The 16,301-nt window shown below is 42.4% G+C and overlaps 1 protein-coding gene and 1 long non-coding RNA gene across 6 annotated transcripts in view; one reads left to right on the forward strand and one right to left on the reverse strand.

Moving 5' to 3' along the window:
• The window catches only part of MITF (melanocyte inducing transcription factor), a 654,150-nt gene that overhangs the window by 402,622 nt on the left and 235,227 nt on the right, over positions 1 to 16,301 (reverse strand). The gene's annotated exons all lie outside the window — the stretch shown is intronic.
• Positions 9,217 to 16,301, forward strand: part of LOC138258605 (uncharacterized) — a 40,121-nt gene continuing 33,036 nt past the window's right edge. The window contains exons 1-2 of the long non-coding RNA XR_011198448.1: positions 9,217 to 9,489; positions 9,579 to 9,694. This is a non-coding gene — a long non-coding RNA (uncharacterized lncRNA). The remainder of the gene's footprint in view (positions 9,490 to 9,578; positions 9,695 to 16,301) is intronic.

Raw genomic sequence — 16,301 nt, forward strand, 5'->3', positions numbered from 1 at the left:
AAGTTATTTTTCACATCAGGCTCCGTTACACCAGGGCTTAACTCTAAGCTCCATGCTTAATTTGAGCCAGTGGCTGCAGGTGTGGCTCATTGTGCTTATTTCTGGGGCCCGATACTTATTTGTCTTCTTCAGACATCAGAGGAAAAAACACACAGGGTTTGGAGGAGGAAGAGAAAGACATAAAAAATTATAAGGGAAGAATGCAGGGATGAAAAGAAACCTGAAAGAGTGAGATAAGCAGTGAGGGCAGGACAGGGGTTGGAATCAAGACTATGCAACTTTGTTATTCGGTACCATGACCTTTGATAGTGCCAAGTGCAGGCTTTTAAACAAAACTTTGGGCACCTGCATTCATTGTATCACAAATTAAGAACTAGGTAAAACTATACAAGGGGAAGAGGGTGCCCCAGAGCCATGTTGTTATAAACTGGGTCTGTATTTGGCAGAGGCATGCACCCTGTCCAAGCAGGGACCACAAAACCAGTCACACAGCCTAAATTATCCTGTGCTCACCCTCCGGTAGCTTGGCACAGAGCAGGAAGGCTTAACTTAGAAGGCGATGCGTAAAGTATTTGTGCAATAACTCATGCAGTAACACAGTGAAAACACCACAAAATGTACTTCACACCAGTTTAGAAAAATAGATAATATTTATCTGAATAAAACAAGATCAAAATGACAAAAATCCAATATGCACAAGTCAAGTCAAGATATCATGTTTAGGTGAGCCTTAATCCATAGGAATCAATGGTTGTATCTTTTTTACACACCGTACCTGGGATGCATCAAAAATAGCGACACAGAGGGCCACAGGGAAGGTGATGCATTGGAAAGCAAAGTGGTACGTCCGTTTTTCTGGCATGACGGAGGTGATGCTTCGATGCTTTCCTCGCTGGAAAGTTGATGTGTTAATTTCTGGGTGCGCAGCCTTGGTTCCGCAATTTGAACGCAGACAGTTTGACGCCCAGGGACGATGCTTGGAAAATCCAAATGCGCTGTGATGATGAAACAGGCGCTGTGTCAATCTGGTAGGCTCTGGGGCAAAAGTTTCAGCTGCAACACAGGTGCTGCTTCGATGCTGCAGGGTTTGGATCGAATTGTGCAGGTGTTACGTTGATTTTCCAGCACTGTGGAATTTCTCTCTCAGATGAAGTCTTTGGTGGCCCTGAGGATTCTTAACGGGAAGCAAGCTCAGTCCAAGTCCTTGGACATCACTTATGGGGAAAGGCCAAGTCCTTTCAGCAAAGTCAGGGGGCAGCAGGGCAAATAGTAGGAGAACAGTCCTTCCAGAAAAGCAGTCCAGGTGAGTCCTCTGGACAGCGCGGCAGTCCCTCTGACAGAGTCAAGTTGTAGGTCCAGAAGTGTCTGATTTGAGGGGGTTCACAGACCCAGTATATATACTCAAATGTGCTTTTGATGTGGGGGAAACTTCAAAGAGTGATTTTGAAGTGCACCAGTTCCCCATTGAACCCAATCCTGTCTGCCATTAGATCTGTAGAGGGTTATCAGTCCTATGTGTGAGGTCAGGCCACTAGCCTTTGGAATATTAGTGAGAGTCCCTCGACCCTTCCTGCCCAGGAAGGTCCATCAGTATGCAGATGAATGAAGATGCAGCTGAGTATCCTGTGTTTATGGCTGTCTGGGTAGAATGCACTAGGGGAGCTGTCAACCAACACAGACCAGACGGGGTTGGAGATAGGCTGTATGGAACAGACAGCAGTAAGTGCAGTGAAATGCCTACTTTCTAAAAGTGGCATATCTAAAACAATAATATTAAATACAACTTCACCAGTAAGCAGGATTTCTCAAAACCATTCCCACAATACCAAACCTGACAATGCCACTCCTTTCAGATCTGAAATTACCACTTGCAAGTATATAAGGGAATTTTCAATGCTGGCCTATGAGAAGAACAGGCTTAACAATAGTGAAAAACGACTTTGGGATTTTTTTACTACCAGGACAGGTAAAACCTATAAGTACATGTCCTGCCTTTTAGTTACATAGCACCCTGCCCTATGGGCGACCTAGGGCCTACCTTAGGTGTGACTTATATGTAATAAAAAGGGAGTTCAAGGCTTGTCAGGTAGTTTCAGATGCCTAGTTGAAGTGACAGTGAAACTGCACACACTGGTCTTGCAATGGCAGGCCTGAGACATGATTAAGGGGCTACTTATGTGAGTGGCACAATCAGTGTTGCAGGCCCACTAGAAGCATTTAATTTACAAACCCTGGGCACATATAGTGCTCTTTATTATGGGCCTTATAGGTAAATTAAATATGTCAAATGGGCAGGAACCATTGTTACCATGTGTAGGGGAGAAGCACAACACGTTAGCACTGATTACCAGTGTTAAAGTGCATAGAGTCCTAAAACTAGCAAAAACTAGATCAGAAAAATGGAGGGAGCCAGGTAAAATGTTGGGGGAAGACCAACCTATGGCTGTCAGGTCTAACTCATGTCACATGACATTCCAAGTGGTATGCTGGAAACCTGTTCATGGCACAACTTTTCCAGACATACTTCTGGAAACTAGTGAAATTCAAAAAGCAGTAAATCTACACACACATTACTTTTACAGGTGCAGTATTGCTACTTTTTGGTGAATTTGGCCCACATTGTTCAAACATAAAGGAGTAATCTGTAAACTGAATGTCCCAAGTTCTGTGTAATTAACCAAACTTGTTGAAAGCGTAATGTTTAGTCTCTGTTCTTAAGTTATTTTATTGGCCATATACTGTCCCACGCTATAATAGCACTGCTGCCTTTATTGCAGTAAGAAGCATCCATAGTGATTCTAAATGCAAAAAAAGAAACCACATAACAGCCAGAATTAAATCCAGTGAACAGCACCGATTTGAGGAGAGGTATAAATTCAAGATTTTGATGCTTAATTTACATTCATAAGAAAACACCTCAATAGCTGCCAAACCACCTATAAAACCATTCCAAAGAATTCCTTTGTCAGTGCATGGCGAGAGGGGAATTGCGAGACACTTTGCGACCTCTATCCCAATGAGGTATTCATCTCATTTGAGGCGGCCCAAGAAGCTTTTGATGTAGGACATGGACAATTCCTCCCGTCCAGTATAGTGGACATAGTGGGTGAGGTGTGGCCCGCGCATACGGGCATCCCACCTACATCTTTTTTGTTCTGTGCGAGAACGAGGGTGATTCGGACATTTGGCTTCACAAATATATACTTCTATGTTTGCTGATAAACAAGGCAGGACGGAGTGGGAGGAGTACCTGGGAACACCACTAGGGGACGTGCAGTGGCAAAGGGTCTGTGCACTGGTTCAGTTGAGATAACGCAATGCACGTTTAAAATTGATACACTTCAATTATATTCACCTAACATATGTTACTCCTGTACTGCTACACAAATAGATCCAGCCAGAATGGAAGGTTGCCATCGCTGTCCAAATCAAACTGCAACTTTCCTTCATTTAGCATGGCGCTGTCTGCCACTTCATTCTTTCTGGGACAATGGGGTGCGACGGTTGGCGAGAGTAGGGGTGTGACTGTGGAGCTAGATCCAGTGACTTGTCTGCTGTGGGATATTAAGAAGCTCAAAGGCAGGAAGATGGCATGGAAATTCATGCAACTACCTCTATTACTAGCGAAATTAAGAGTTGTCATTACATGTAAGAGACAAGCAGGCCCCAGTGAGGAGAGCTGGGAACAAGATGTTAGCGAATGGGTGGTGGCGTGAGAAGTACACCTTCATAAGTGCAGGCGAGATGACCGAGTCATTGCAGATCTGCAAACCTGCGGGATGCTACTAACTAAATTTGAGGAGCATAAGGAGGGCCCAACGGAAGTGGCTTCAGAGACAGAGGAATGAGGGACAGCTGAGATACATGCGTTGCAGTTCACACATCTGGGAGGGGAGGATACGTGACTGTACATTCAACTGATGTATTATGCAATGGACGTTGATATGTGAGGAATCACCAATACTGTATGTAACATAAAGAAAGATGGCTGTTTTGTTTATGTTTTGATGGTTGAATATTTTTAATGTTCTTGTTGGTACTGAAGTACAATAAAATAATGTCTATAAAAAAAAAAGTACCCCTTCAATTATTTACTCATTACCTAAGTTCACATTTGTTTCCTTTGCTAGTGTAGGTTTCCTGCTAACGGTGTTGTATTCCGAATTCCCTCCCTCTGTCTTTCTCTATTGTGTCAGTTTGTAGGAACTCTGGGTCAGATAGACTAAGACTTTTTAACAGTCACAAAAACTTCAAATCAACGCATATGATGACCATTAAAAACAAAATTCTTATGTGCTGTAGACGCCTCTTCCAGTACTGATTTGGTATCCAAGGTGTCAAAGTTTTTCAACAGAAATTTTGTTGCAAACCATTGATTTTTTACCGATGCCTCAAAGGAGGTGCTAACCTGTTCACGATGAAAAGTAAATCATTTGTGATTGTTAAAAAAAAGAAGTTCGTTAGGATGAAATGTTCCAATAAGCCACTGCCTCCTTTCAAATAGAAAAAAAAACTTATTTTTTTTACATACAGTCCTTGAAGGAAAACTGGTTACGTTAAAAAAAATTGCTTCATTAAAAAGCAATCACAGACATGGTGAACTGCTGACCCCAGCAGGCCACCATTCCTGTGATGACCTCCAACCATAGTGACTTGGAATCTGAAACCTACCTCATTAATATGCATGACATATGTCGAATTCCAACCATGACTGGGAATACAAAAAACTGACCTGTTAATACATAGGTCTGATTTTTAAATTCTTTACTGATCGCAAACGCATACATGACATCTGAAGTCTCAAACCAACCTTTGTGTCCTTAAAACCTCCACAATAACTAAGAGATCATGGTTGCAGTAACCTTGACAGAAGTTACTAGAATGAAACTCATAATCTGTAAAAGAACAGATTGTATAATTTACATTAGGAATGTCATTGAGTACATACTGTATATGATGATACATGTTAGTTTTCCCAACCACAGAGTCTTTCTGTACATTTTAGATGAGAAACGTAGTAAATAGATGAAGTGCAGGTTGATTTGTTTTTACACTGCATTTTTGTAATACTGTTTCCAAGAATGTTATACAGAATGTTTTAGAATTGGCTTCAATTATCATTTTCGTTTGATCAGTGTACATTTCCATATCCAATCGTGCTTCATTCAAATGCGGTGGATGGCCACCCGTGATGGCCAGAAAAAGCCCATATTCCACTTTGCTTTTGTTGTGCTGAAGAAGGGGCTTCTAGCGCACCATGACTTAAAAAGACTGAAGCACGCTGGTCCTTATCACCCAGTACCTTCTGCTGATAGACAACTACGGACGAAGTGTGCCAACTGAACAACTTACCAGTTTCCTGAACACCGGCAGTCACATAGAATGGAAGAGTTTGCCAAAGACTGAATATCACCATTTGCGTAATCTGTGCCAACAAGATTAACTGCACATTTGAGAGTTGCAGAATCTCTGTTTTTCACCTCATTCACAAACGTGAACCTGTCAGTTCAAAGGCATCAGCTAATTTTGCACGGTGAGTTTATTTCGAAGGCACCATTTTAGGCAGATATGTACATTTCATGATCTGCAATTTAGCACTGTCATATCGCAGATCGGATCTTCCCATCTCAAAGCATTAGGGATAGTGTTTTACTGCACAGCTACAGGTGTGAAGGACACCCCAAGGCACCTAATGATGGTCATTAATCTCCAAATGAGTCATATTTTACGTTTTTTTCATACTGAGTTTCCTTTCCCAGTCTAATAGTTTTACGGATCTGTAGTTAAGAGGCCTAACTAGAAGTGGACTCAATGCTTTGTGCCCTATTGATCTTAGAATGTAAACTTTTGAGTCACATTGATAAACTGTGACTTGATATTTCCAGCAAAACAACTATCTCACTGAGCTAGCCACTCCCTGGAGGAATTCTGAAAACAGTAGAGAAGCAGCAGACTTTAAAATACACTGGGGCCCACCTCCTGGGGCAGGATTCTGGCAGTAATCATTGGTGGGAGGAGCACTCAACTGACCCCCAAAAAGGGATATACTAGTTTTATTTAGATGTTAGACTAGAAGCCTCTCACCAAACTTCTACTGTGAGCCCAACCATCAGTTAGTGGGCCCAATTTTAACTTCCACACAGGCTAATTTACAGGTAACTTGCTTTTACTGAACCACTCAAAGACTCCTAGAAGATGAGGAAAATCAGAGTGCTTATATGACTTGCTTTAAGAAACAAAGTGCTACACAAATTATACATACAGAGTAGATACATAGTAAACAAACAAAAAAACACTTTAGGCCTAAGAGGACAGCTGAAATGTGGTATACAGGGTAGACAACAAAAACAGAGGTAAATCCTCTGTACCCTTTGAAAGATGCCACAGATTATGTTTCCTCGAGGCATAACCATTCTACCCAATATATGGTGTCCATTGGCGGGTCAAGTGGAGGTAACTTATCCATTTATTAAATGCCCGTCTTTAAGTTACTGCAAATTAAGTTCAGATCCCAGAATATTAGTATCATTTCCAGAGATGGTGAGTCTCAGATACAGCCATAAAATACAATGAAATGGAAGTTCTGTAACTGAAAACAAAGAGTTTGGCATCCTTTGAAAACCTGGAGACAGTTTGTTAAATAAGAAGACAGAGTGCAGGATCCTTAACAGAAGCATCACGGCACAGCACCACCTCCTCAGTCCGCCATTTACTTCCCCTCAACTGTGTTTTCAACTGCTAATGATTTAACTTAGCAGTGTACATAAAAACACAACTTGTGTGTTTTCAAGAGTACTTCACAAGTCAGCCCTTTTTACTTCATCTAGGGCCTTCTTATAAGAGGAAGAGGGGGTGTTAGACTGAGGCACAATCACGGTTGGACTGGCCTATGGGGCAATCAGACACTGCCCATGGTTCACAAATGGGTGACTTTTATTTTAGTGCCCGGCCTATTTTTTTTTATCTCAGTCCGCACCTGGGCAGAATCCATGTACAGGGTGTGATTTAAAAACATGGAATCTGTAGTTAGATGCTTGGATTGTGCATATCTGAAGGGCGTAACTCAAATATGATCCCCTCACTCACGAACAATCTATTTTAGCATAAATTCATGCTTCAGATAGCTCAATTTAACTGCTAGAGCAGGTCTATCAGGATGCATGTCAGAGCATCCCTGAGGCTAATGATGTACCACAGCAGCAGAGGCAGGATCCCAAGAACTGTTCCAGCTTCGAAACGGATATGCTTCCACTCCTATCAAGATGCTGGGACAGAAATTAAGGTGGTTCTTCTTCTTTGTAATTCTGGCCCTGCTGCCCTGTCTGGCTCCTTGTTAGAAATCATGGCTCCTTGTTCCAATGTTTTTTAACCAGAACACCCATGCATCAAGAGGTGTGAGTGTGGAACAGTGAGTGGAAGTGTGCGTATGGGAATGAGAACCTGTGTTCAGGTGGGCGAGTGACAGCAAAAGGGAGTGAGCATGATTAAATTGGAAAGTGTGAGTAAGTGAGGGAGTGAGCATAAGAAAATGATGGAGGGAGTGTGAAAGTGGTTGAGTGCGAGTACGAGTGTGTCTGAAATGTGTTTTATACTTGTGAGCCTGCTGCTGAACATGACATAAAGATACTTTTTCGATTGTGGGGCACCAATGGGAACATACTGTGGCTATCATACTGAAGGTAATTCTTGACATAAGAGAGGCTACCCAATGGTAAAATGTAGACCCAACGTACTGAAAATGATTCTTTGTATAGGGACATTTGTGGAAAATTGCTGGTGATGGCATACTTGAGGAAATTCTTGGCATGGGGGCACCTGTGGCAAAATGCTGGTGTTGTCACACTGGAAGTAATTCTTAGCATAAAAAAAGGCATCCATTATAAAATGCAGATACTGAAATACTGGAAGTAATACTTGGCTTACAGGGACACTATGGTAAAATGCTGGTCAGAGCATACTGGAGGCAATTCTTGATTTCAGGGAGAACAGCCATGGTATACTATACTGGGGTTTGGGGAAAGCAAATCATGATAAAACGCCAGCTCTGGCATAGTGTCAGTAATTTTTTTTTTAATAGGGGTTACTTGTGGTATATGGAAAGCAGCAATGACAATATTTTGATACTGGCATACTCTATGTAATTCTTGGCATAAGGGGGTACCCTGAAAGAATGTTTCCACTAGCACAGGGGAGGTCATTGTTAACATATAGGAAACAATTATGGAAAATTTTGAATAAAAAGCCATGAACTTGTGGGAAATATTATGCTCCACGACTTTTAAAGATCGGTTATTTACAGTGCTTAGAAACACAGGTGCGGTATGAAGCTCTAAGTGACTGAAATGACTTAAAATTACTTTGGAATGAAAGGATTCCCCCAATGAAGAAAAAGGTACAAGCTACAAGATGAGCCATTCTTAGCCCTTCAAAATGATCTAAGTATTTACCATTGCATGAATTGCTAGATATGTTGCATGTATTTGGAATAGGTCTGAGATCACCAAATACTATTTATTTGCATAACCCTTTTCCAAACTTCATGAAGTTCCCGTTATTTAGAAAGCGAGAGACATCAGTCCTATTACACCACACCGTAATTAGAAAAACTATACATTTTCAAGCAGATGTTGAAAATGTCCGAAAAGGAACTCAGAAAAAGAAAAAAAAAATATTCATAGAAATTTAGTAAATCCTCAATTGAGAAGAAAATTAGGGTTTTGTGAAATTTCATGTAAAATGTTGCAGCAAAAAAATTAAGACTGTTGTGAGCGCCAAAGTAGCAGTTTTCTTGGAGATGAAAAGATGCTCAGCGGACAAAGAGGCACATTTTTGAAAGCCTGCCCCATAACCCTGCCTTTCAAAGTGCAAACTGTAAAATTGGGAACAGGCATTTCAAAGAGTTGCAAAATAAGCTTGTCTAATAGTGAAGAAAGCGTTGCTTAGAAAACTTGGTTTACGAAACTGCATGTCGCTTTGTGAAAGGATACGGACATTCAAGTACAGCGTGGATGTCTTCCGGTCATGGCTCAGTAGCGTAAAATGGATCCTTGCAATGTCATGCACTTGTTCCAGAGGTCGCTGTTATTCCGTTTAGAAGGGAAGTTTGACCCTGTTGCAGTGGCATAACGAAACTTAAAGGAGGCCCCGGCAAAGTACCTACAGGGCCCCTTCCCCTCCCCCCAGGACACAGTCAGTGGCCTAAGGGCCCTCCCACCCTCCCTCCCACCCTCCCTCCCACCCTCCTGCACCGCTGGCGCTGCGGGGGGCTTTGTTACGCCCCTGTCCTGTTGGCAACCGATTATCGTCTTTTAAAATGCAGACTAGTTTTGTCAATAGGAGGTGCCCGCGTGAGAGAAATACAATAATAATCTTCCACGAGAAACGACGCAGCTCATAGATTGGAAACAAAGCAAGTTCTTACATCATCCCTCAGCTACGGGCACGAATCAGGCGAAGAAGGTGCAAACCCTGATCTGAGAGGAAACGAAGGTAGCAGCGGAATTGAAAGTGAGAAAAGAGTCTCGGAGAAAAGAGTCTCGGTTTCTTTATATAGTTTTCACACACTGCTCTCTCTTTAGTTCCACAGTGGCAAAATGGAGGCTGCAGGAGAGCCTAGCAGAGGCAAGGAGTTGCCCTCCGACATCCACAGAGTTAAAAGGGTGCCTGATCTACATTCTGCTCTCTTGGTATTTTGGTGAGTTGATATACATCTGCATGATAGACTGATCCATATAGTCAGAAAGACAGATTTTAATAGGCTGACCGGATCTACATATATTGTTTGGAAAAACTCGAACGATGCTATCTATACACAGCAACAAGCACAGGATTCCTATATTTATAGGGAGTTGCTTTACTTTTCTATTTGTCATCAAAACAATAATTCTGGTCTCACCTTGGCAAAGCATGTTCATGGGCAGAGATTAAACAAGTCTTCTAACCTTGCAGGAGGTGTTGGGAGACACCGGGCATGGTATAACAAAATTAAAAAACAAAAACAAATAAGAGATATTGTATTGTAATGAACATGCTTGAAACAAATGTAAAAATAACAGGAATGCATCTGCAGAAAGTACACTTGGCTATTGAAGCAATTATAGCTCAGTTTACACAATCAGCCAGAAAGGGTGTTGGGATTAGGGCCTTAGAGCAAAGTTTATCGTAGCGGACTAATCAGTAAAAGGACAATGATGAAATACTTATAATAAAATAAAGTGCAGTTTTACTGTAACTGGTTCAAATCTGGCCAAGTTGTAAGAAAGGGTGAACTATTCTTCTCTAAATGTTCTTACAAACCTGCAAAACTCAGTGACATGGCTGAGCGGAGATGCCGGGCAGGTTTGTGGAAGTTTATGCATTTGGGGAGGTATGTGGGCCAGTGATGCATTATGCTTTGTATGAGTGCTTGAGAAGTCTGAAATGTGTAAGTTTGTGAACTGGGAGCCCGTGGAGCTCTATGAGGTGGAGGATGATGTGAGTGCAGGGAGGGAGGTCCAGCGTGAGTCTGGCTGCTGAGTGTTGTGTGGTTCTAGCTTTCTAGTCAATAGAGCTTTAATTCTGGATGGTTGAGGCTTTTCAACCACATGATACAAAGAGGTGGTACACACGCCGTTAATACGCACTCTAGTAATGAGGGACCGTCCGGAAATAGCAGGCACAATACCTTTTAGCCCTAAACAAGTCAAGCCCATCAAGTAGCCTCTGCCCAATGTTTACTCTGTAATGTAATGCGCCAAACACAAAAGAGAAAAAACGAATCTTTGATAAAAAAAAAACAGGGGAAAAAGATGTGCATCTAGTGCCTGAACTGCATACTGTGACACTAGGAAACCTGGGATCAATCCCAGCTTCTCTGCTTGACCAAACTGCATGATCCTAGGAAAATATTTTATTTCACTGGCCCACCTCTTAAATGTGAGTGGAGGAAGTGAGTTGTACAAAAATCGGGCACAGGACGTCTGTTGCACAATTTACATGGCGCACATTTTCAGGGCTTAGAGCCAGAGCTGGCCCACGGCTAGGTTATCCCTCTTAACTTGTTGGCTCGTCCACCTTTAATTACTGTTCTATAATAGCTGACATTCGAAATCCGAACACACCCTTGTGGCCATTTCTGTTTCTTAGACGAGTTGTTATTTCAGGAGAAATTAATTAGTTTAAACTTCATAGTTTTAACAGTGAACTTTCTCAAAAGTAAGGAAGTGTGTGGCATATATACAGGAGACCTGGTAAAAAGTTAATTTTGTGTCTGATTTCCTACCAAGCCAAGATATTTCTCGCATGTCCCACTTTTGAGGGCAGCTAGGGAGTTGATCAATACATGTAACCAAAGTAAAGGATGGAGTTTTTGATCTTCTTTAAATGTCAAAATCAATAAAGATATTTGAAAAATAAATCCTTCTTAGTTTATGCGGTTATTTTAACATTATTTATTTCCCCCCGTAGGTTAGACGTTTCAAGTAAAGCAACTGCAAAAAATACCTTGTATGTGTGCTTCTATCAATGTAAACTGCTCTCCTTCTGATCATGGTTGACTTTTCCGTCCTGATGCCGCCATGGGCATGGGCGGAGGCACAAAAAGCTCACACAAGTCGGGACTTCAAAGCGCCATATCTCTATGACCTCTACACGCATCTGAATGCCATTTGCGGCGTCCTGCTCAGTACAGCGTCGCCTTGGAGGTATCAATGTATGTGGTATTTGTTTAGAGCAAACCTTGCCAAAAGCTAGCGGGGCTCGGGACAAGTTCAAAGGCAAAGATGCGGGCAAGGTGTGGTTAAAGACAACTGGTTTCTAAGAGTGAACGTGAATGTCATTATTCACTAAGTTTACAGCTTATATCATCTTTAAAATAAAGACATTTACATTTCAATGGACATCCTTTCGTTGGATTGTTCCCTTTTCCAATAACGGTTACCTGAAGCCTCGAGTCCGCTCTGGCTACCTTATACCTGATCTCACCCGAATCTACCTGCTTGGAACCTTTTTATTAAAAGATGGAGGTTAAGAGGAGAAACGTACCATTTGAATTAGCCAGTGCCTGGCTCTAGATAACGAAGGGCTGGAGAGGGGCAGGTTTAATTTTTGGTGCCTTTTTCCCCATTCCATCTCCACTTACCTGAGCAGCAGATGTGGCTTCAGTCAACTAGATTGATGCTGTAGGTCCACAAATGGCCTCTAAGAGGCTGTGTTCGTCAGTATGTCAAAAGACCAGTTTCTGCTCCACATGACCTACGTTTTGGGAGATTTGTTTATTCAGGTGTGGGCGAGTACACCATAGAAGTTCTCCTTAATTACACTTCGTACCTCAGGGGCCTTATAAACACACATTAAAATACAACAAAGTAACTGAAATAAAAGTGTGCTTATATCAACATAAGCAACCAACTAAACTTGGGTACTAAATATGTTCAAAATAATCGTTTAAAACAATATTTTCCACCCATTTTGGCAACAAATACACTGAAGTGTTTTTTGGGGGCCCTGTAGGGACAGTTTCCGACTTTGTTGGACATGGGAAAGGAACAGGATGGCCGACTGAAGGTATCTGTTGTGGTTGGAAAATGATGTGGTTGTTGAGGTATGCTAGCCCTTGGCTGTGTACTGCTTTGTAAAAAAAAAAAGGGGGGGCAGTGTGTTAGTGTGTGTGTGTGTGTGTGAGAGAGAGAAGTCTGAAAGGGCATGTTTGTGGATTGGGAGCCAGTGATGGTCTTTGAGGTGTTTGGATATGTGCGCAGTGTGGGGGTCTGAGAGGAATGCTTGTGGCTGCGATGTGTACAACTTGTACCCTTTTGAGAGTTGGCCGGTGATCCCATTGTACAGGGCATTCTCGTGGTCGAGCCTGCTAGTGACAAGGGCTTGTGTGAGGATTCTGCGACTGTCCAGAGTGAGCAATTTGAATATTTTTTTCTGAGGAGTCTTAGTGTGAGGGTGCAGGTGGAAGGGATTGTGTTGACTTGATGAGCCATGAAGATACTGCTGTCGATCACGATGCCCAGGTTTCCGACTGCGTCAGATAGGCAAGGAGTCGGCAGTAGCTTAGCGAGTCACCAACCCTGGAACCAGAGAGAGGCATCTTTGCTGAAGAGGCCCGTCCCTGTTGTATTGCTGTTGAGCCTGAGCAGTACCTTTTCCTCCAGTCCGCTATTCAACAATCTGAACATTACTGTGGAATGGGAATGACATGGTGTTCCACTAGTGTTTTAGTTGAGCATACATGAGAAACCAGCATGGCTTCAGGAGCCAAAGTTCAACTTCTAGCCACTAACTCTGGGAAATTAGTGATGTTAAGAGTACAGGAGCATTTATACTGTTACCAACAAAAAAAAAATGCCCCTAAATCGTGTTGCCTAAAATAATAATGGCCATTGACTTCCCTGGCATTCATCGTTTAATTGGATCGAAGACAGGTTCTTTCCACATGCATGATTCACACACAAATATAGTTTGCTGTAAATGCATGCAAACCAAAACGTACTAAATATATGTATGATTCTGTTCTGAATAAAGATAGCCATGACAGTCTGTTTTATACATTACTCTGAGGTGCTGCATGTTATTGCTGCCCCCATCTCTGGCCTCCAGATGAGTAAAACCGAAATAAACTATTGCCAATCAAAATATTTATTACATTTTAGTTTTACAAATCCTTCCAGTCCAATTTTTGGGCTCTTAAATAATGTACAGATTATGAATGAGGCAGTCATCCGTCCTAAAAAGTTAACCTTACTCGTAAAAGATTTGCGCTTCTTTTAATACTGTTTAATACCTGTTTGCCCTGCAATGGTGCAGCAAACCTCCGGTTGTTCTTTAATGCAGATATGTGAGTTCAGTGATGGCGTTTTTTGCACATTTCACTACATTCTAAACTATTTTTCACCGGTACCGGGAGACACGCTTCTAAATGTGGGTCAAACTGCTGTATCTGTAGTTTAACAAACCACACACAAGTCACACTATCTGTCACAGATACAGGTGGACCCTTATAGTGTGAACCCAATAGATCGCCAAAGAACACAGTGTTTTTAACCCCAACCTTCACCGTGGCTTTCCTCGAAGCTTCTTTACCTTTTAAGGTCCCACCGCAGCTGCTCTCTTCTTCCCATGTGGGGCCCTTGCAGCCCACTGTCTACTCCTTCTTTAAGGCCACCTCTTCTCACCCTGAGATGCGTTTTCAATTTTTACAATGGGAGCATACTCCCTTATTCCCCCTACTTGTACCATTTGTTCACCTGTGCTTCAATGTTATTTTGAAGTATAACCACCACCAGGCTTGTAAAGTATCTTCACAGTAGATGTGTAATTAAATTAGACGGACCCAAATTAGCAAAAGTGCGGATTGGCTCACCCATTTGAATTGTAACTGGATGCAAATGGCCAAGTTTTTTCATCGTTAGCGCTTGCCAGAGTTAAGTTGGTGAGCGCGAGTGAGGGAAATCTTACTCCAGACCGCCTCCTAGTGAGATTTCTCAATGAGGGGAGTCGCCGAAGGTCTCTATCGCTTGTGCTGAGAAACCTTCCGTCTGCATTGAGGAAGCTGCTGCTCGAGTAGAAAATCTACTTGAGCAGAAAAAAGAAGCAGCACCGTCTTGCGCTGTGCATGGTGCCGTTCATGCTGATTGTTCAGCGTGGGACAAATACCCGGTGCTAAAAATCAGCGTGAACAGTGCGACCTAACGCACTCCACCACTTGCGGCGCTTCATGTAGCGCCGCAGAGTTTTTTGGTCATTTCGCAGAGTTGAACAAACTCTGCCCAGGCCTAGTTACTTATTCAGTCATACATTTAATTTTAATTCTTTCCCATAAATGGCCAAGTAAAATCTTTGCACAAGTATGCATTTAAGTTTTCGTTGGTGTGCAGACATATCTCGGTGTAGCCTGCTGCCTCTGTGAATGTACATCCCTTGTGTGATTGATGGATAATAAATATATAGGCGCTACTGTAATATCCTATCTCACATACTAATGTTTTCGTTTCCTTCTACAGTTCTAGTTTCTCAGACTGCATACCTTCTCAAAGCTTTTTATTTTCCTAAAATCCTGCACACAAAACTGAACTTGACTCAAAACTAGCGATTGATCTTTCTCCTTACTTTCTGTCGAATTACCAAATCCTTATAGACCTCCTCACATGCCTTACTTTTGCTGAACACAGCATATTCTAAGATGCATACCTTTTTGCTTTACTCTCTATTATGGTAATTCTGCAAACTGCCCGCACCTCACCTCAAATTACAGCCTGAAACCAGATAACTGCATCTCAACAGTAACTAATCTCATCTAAACCTATTGCTTCATCCAACCAACACCTTACATGATCACATGTAACTTCTAACAAATTAATCTACTGCAAAGAAACTGGAATAAATGCATGGAATAGTTTCCTCTCAAGAGCACAAGGTTAATTTATCCCAATAACCATTCATCTAACCGCTAACTTGGTAACTGGAGTAGAATGGTGCCCGTAGTAAAGTGCTTCAATGCTTTGTTTAGGGTAGTAAACACTATATTAATGCAATTCTGACACAGACTTCTAACCACAGATTCCTAACCTTAGAATATTTTACAGGCGTCAGGATGGATTCAGGAAATCGTAAGCAGTACTTCTGCACAGGGGTAGGTGGTGTCGATCGACTCCATGTTGGTCATGTCAGAAGCGAAGCTGCAGTGCCCATATAAGCGCCACCCCAATGCACTGACATCAGTTCCTTTCTTTCCGTGCCAAGAGTGTGGATCCGGAGGGCTACCTAAGTCATTTTTTGACCACCTTTTTGCAACATAATTGCTCCCAGCGTGCTAGGGACCTGTCCCCCTCTACACCTACTGGGTTTAAGCCTTATGGGGAATGTCAATGACAAATGTCAGTGCCTGATCTCCACTTGGTCTGTCTCTGGTGTCGAGTCACGACTCCAAGGCCTGTGCCAAGTGTAAGTCCATGCACCCATTGGAAATTCATGAGCAGGTGATGAACCTCCTAGCAGTGCAGCAGAAGACTACTACTCACTGTTGTGGTCCAGGTCTTGGGGGTCATCCCCGGGGCCATTCTTGGAGCTGTTCTTGAAGACAGTTGTCTTTGCTTCCAAAGACCTCGTCCTCCATGTCGGGTAAGTCAAAGAAGCACAAGAAAAAGTAGTTGAAACTTTATTCAACTTCACTTTCCTAATGTCGTGCTTGTAGGCTCCATTCCGCACTCCACCTGCGGAACCAGCATCATGGCCCACTCTGCGTTACCCAGAGTTTTCTGAAGACAGATCGACCCCTGCCCAACTAAACAAGTTCTTGGACACCATGCAGGCCATCT

The sequence above is a fragment of the Pleurodeles waltl genome, chromosome 9 (assembly GCF_031143425.1).
Source record: "Pleurodeles waltl isolate 20211129_DDA chromosome 9, aPleWal1.hap1.20221129, whole genome shotgun sequence".
In the NCBI taxonomy this organism is placed as follows: domain Eukaryota; kingdom Metazoa; phylum Chordata; class Amphibia; order Caudata; family Salamandridae; genus Pleurodeles; species Pleurodeles waltl.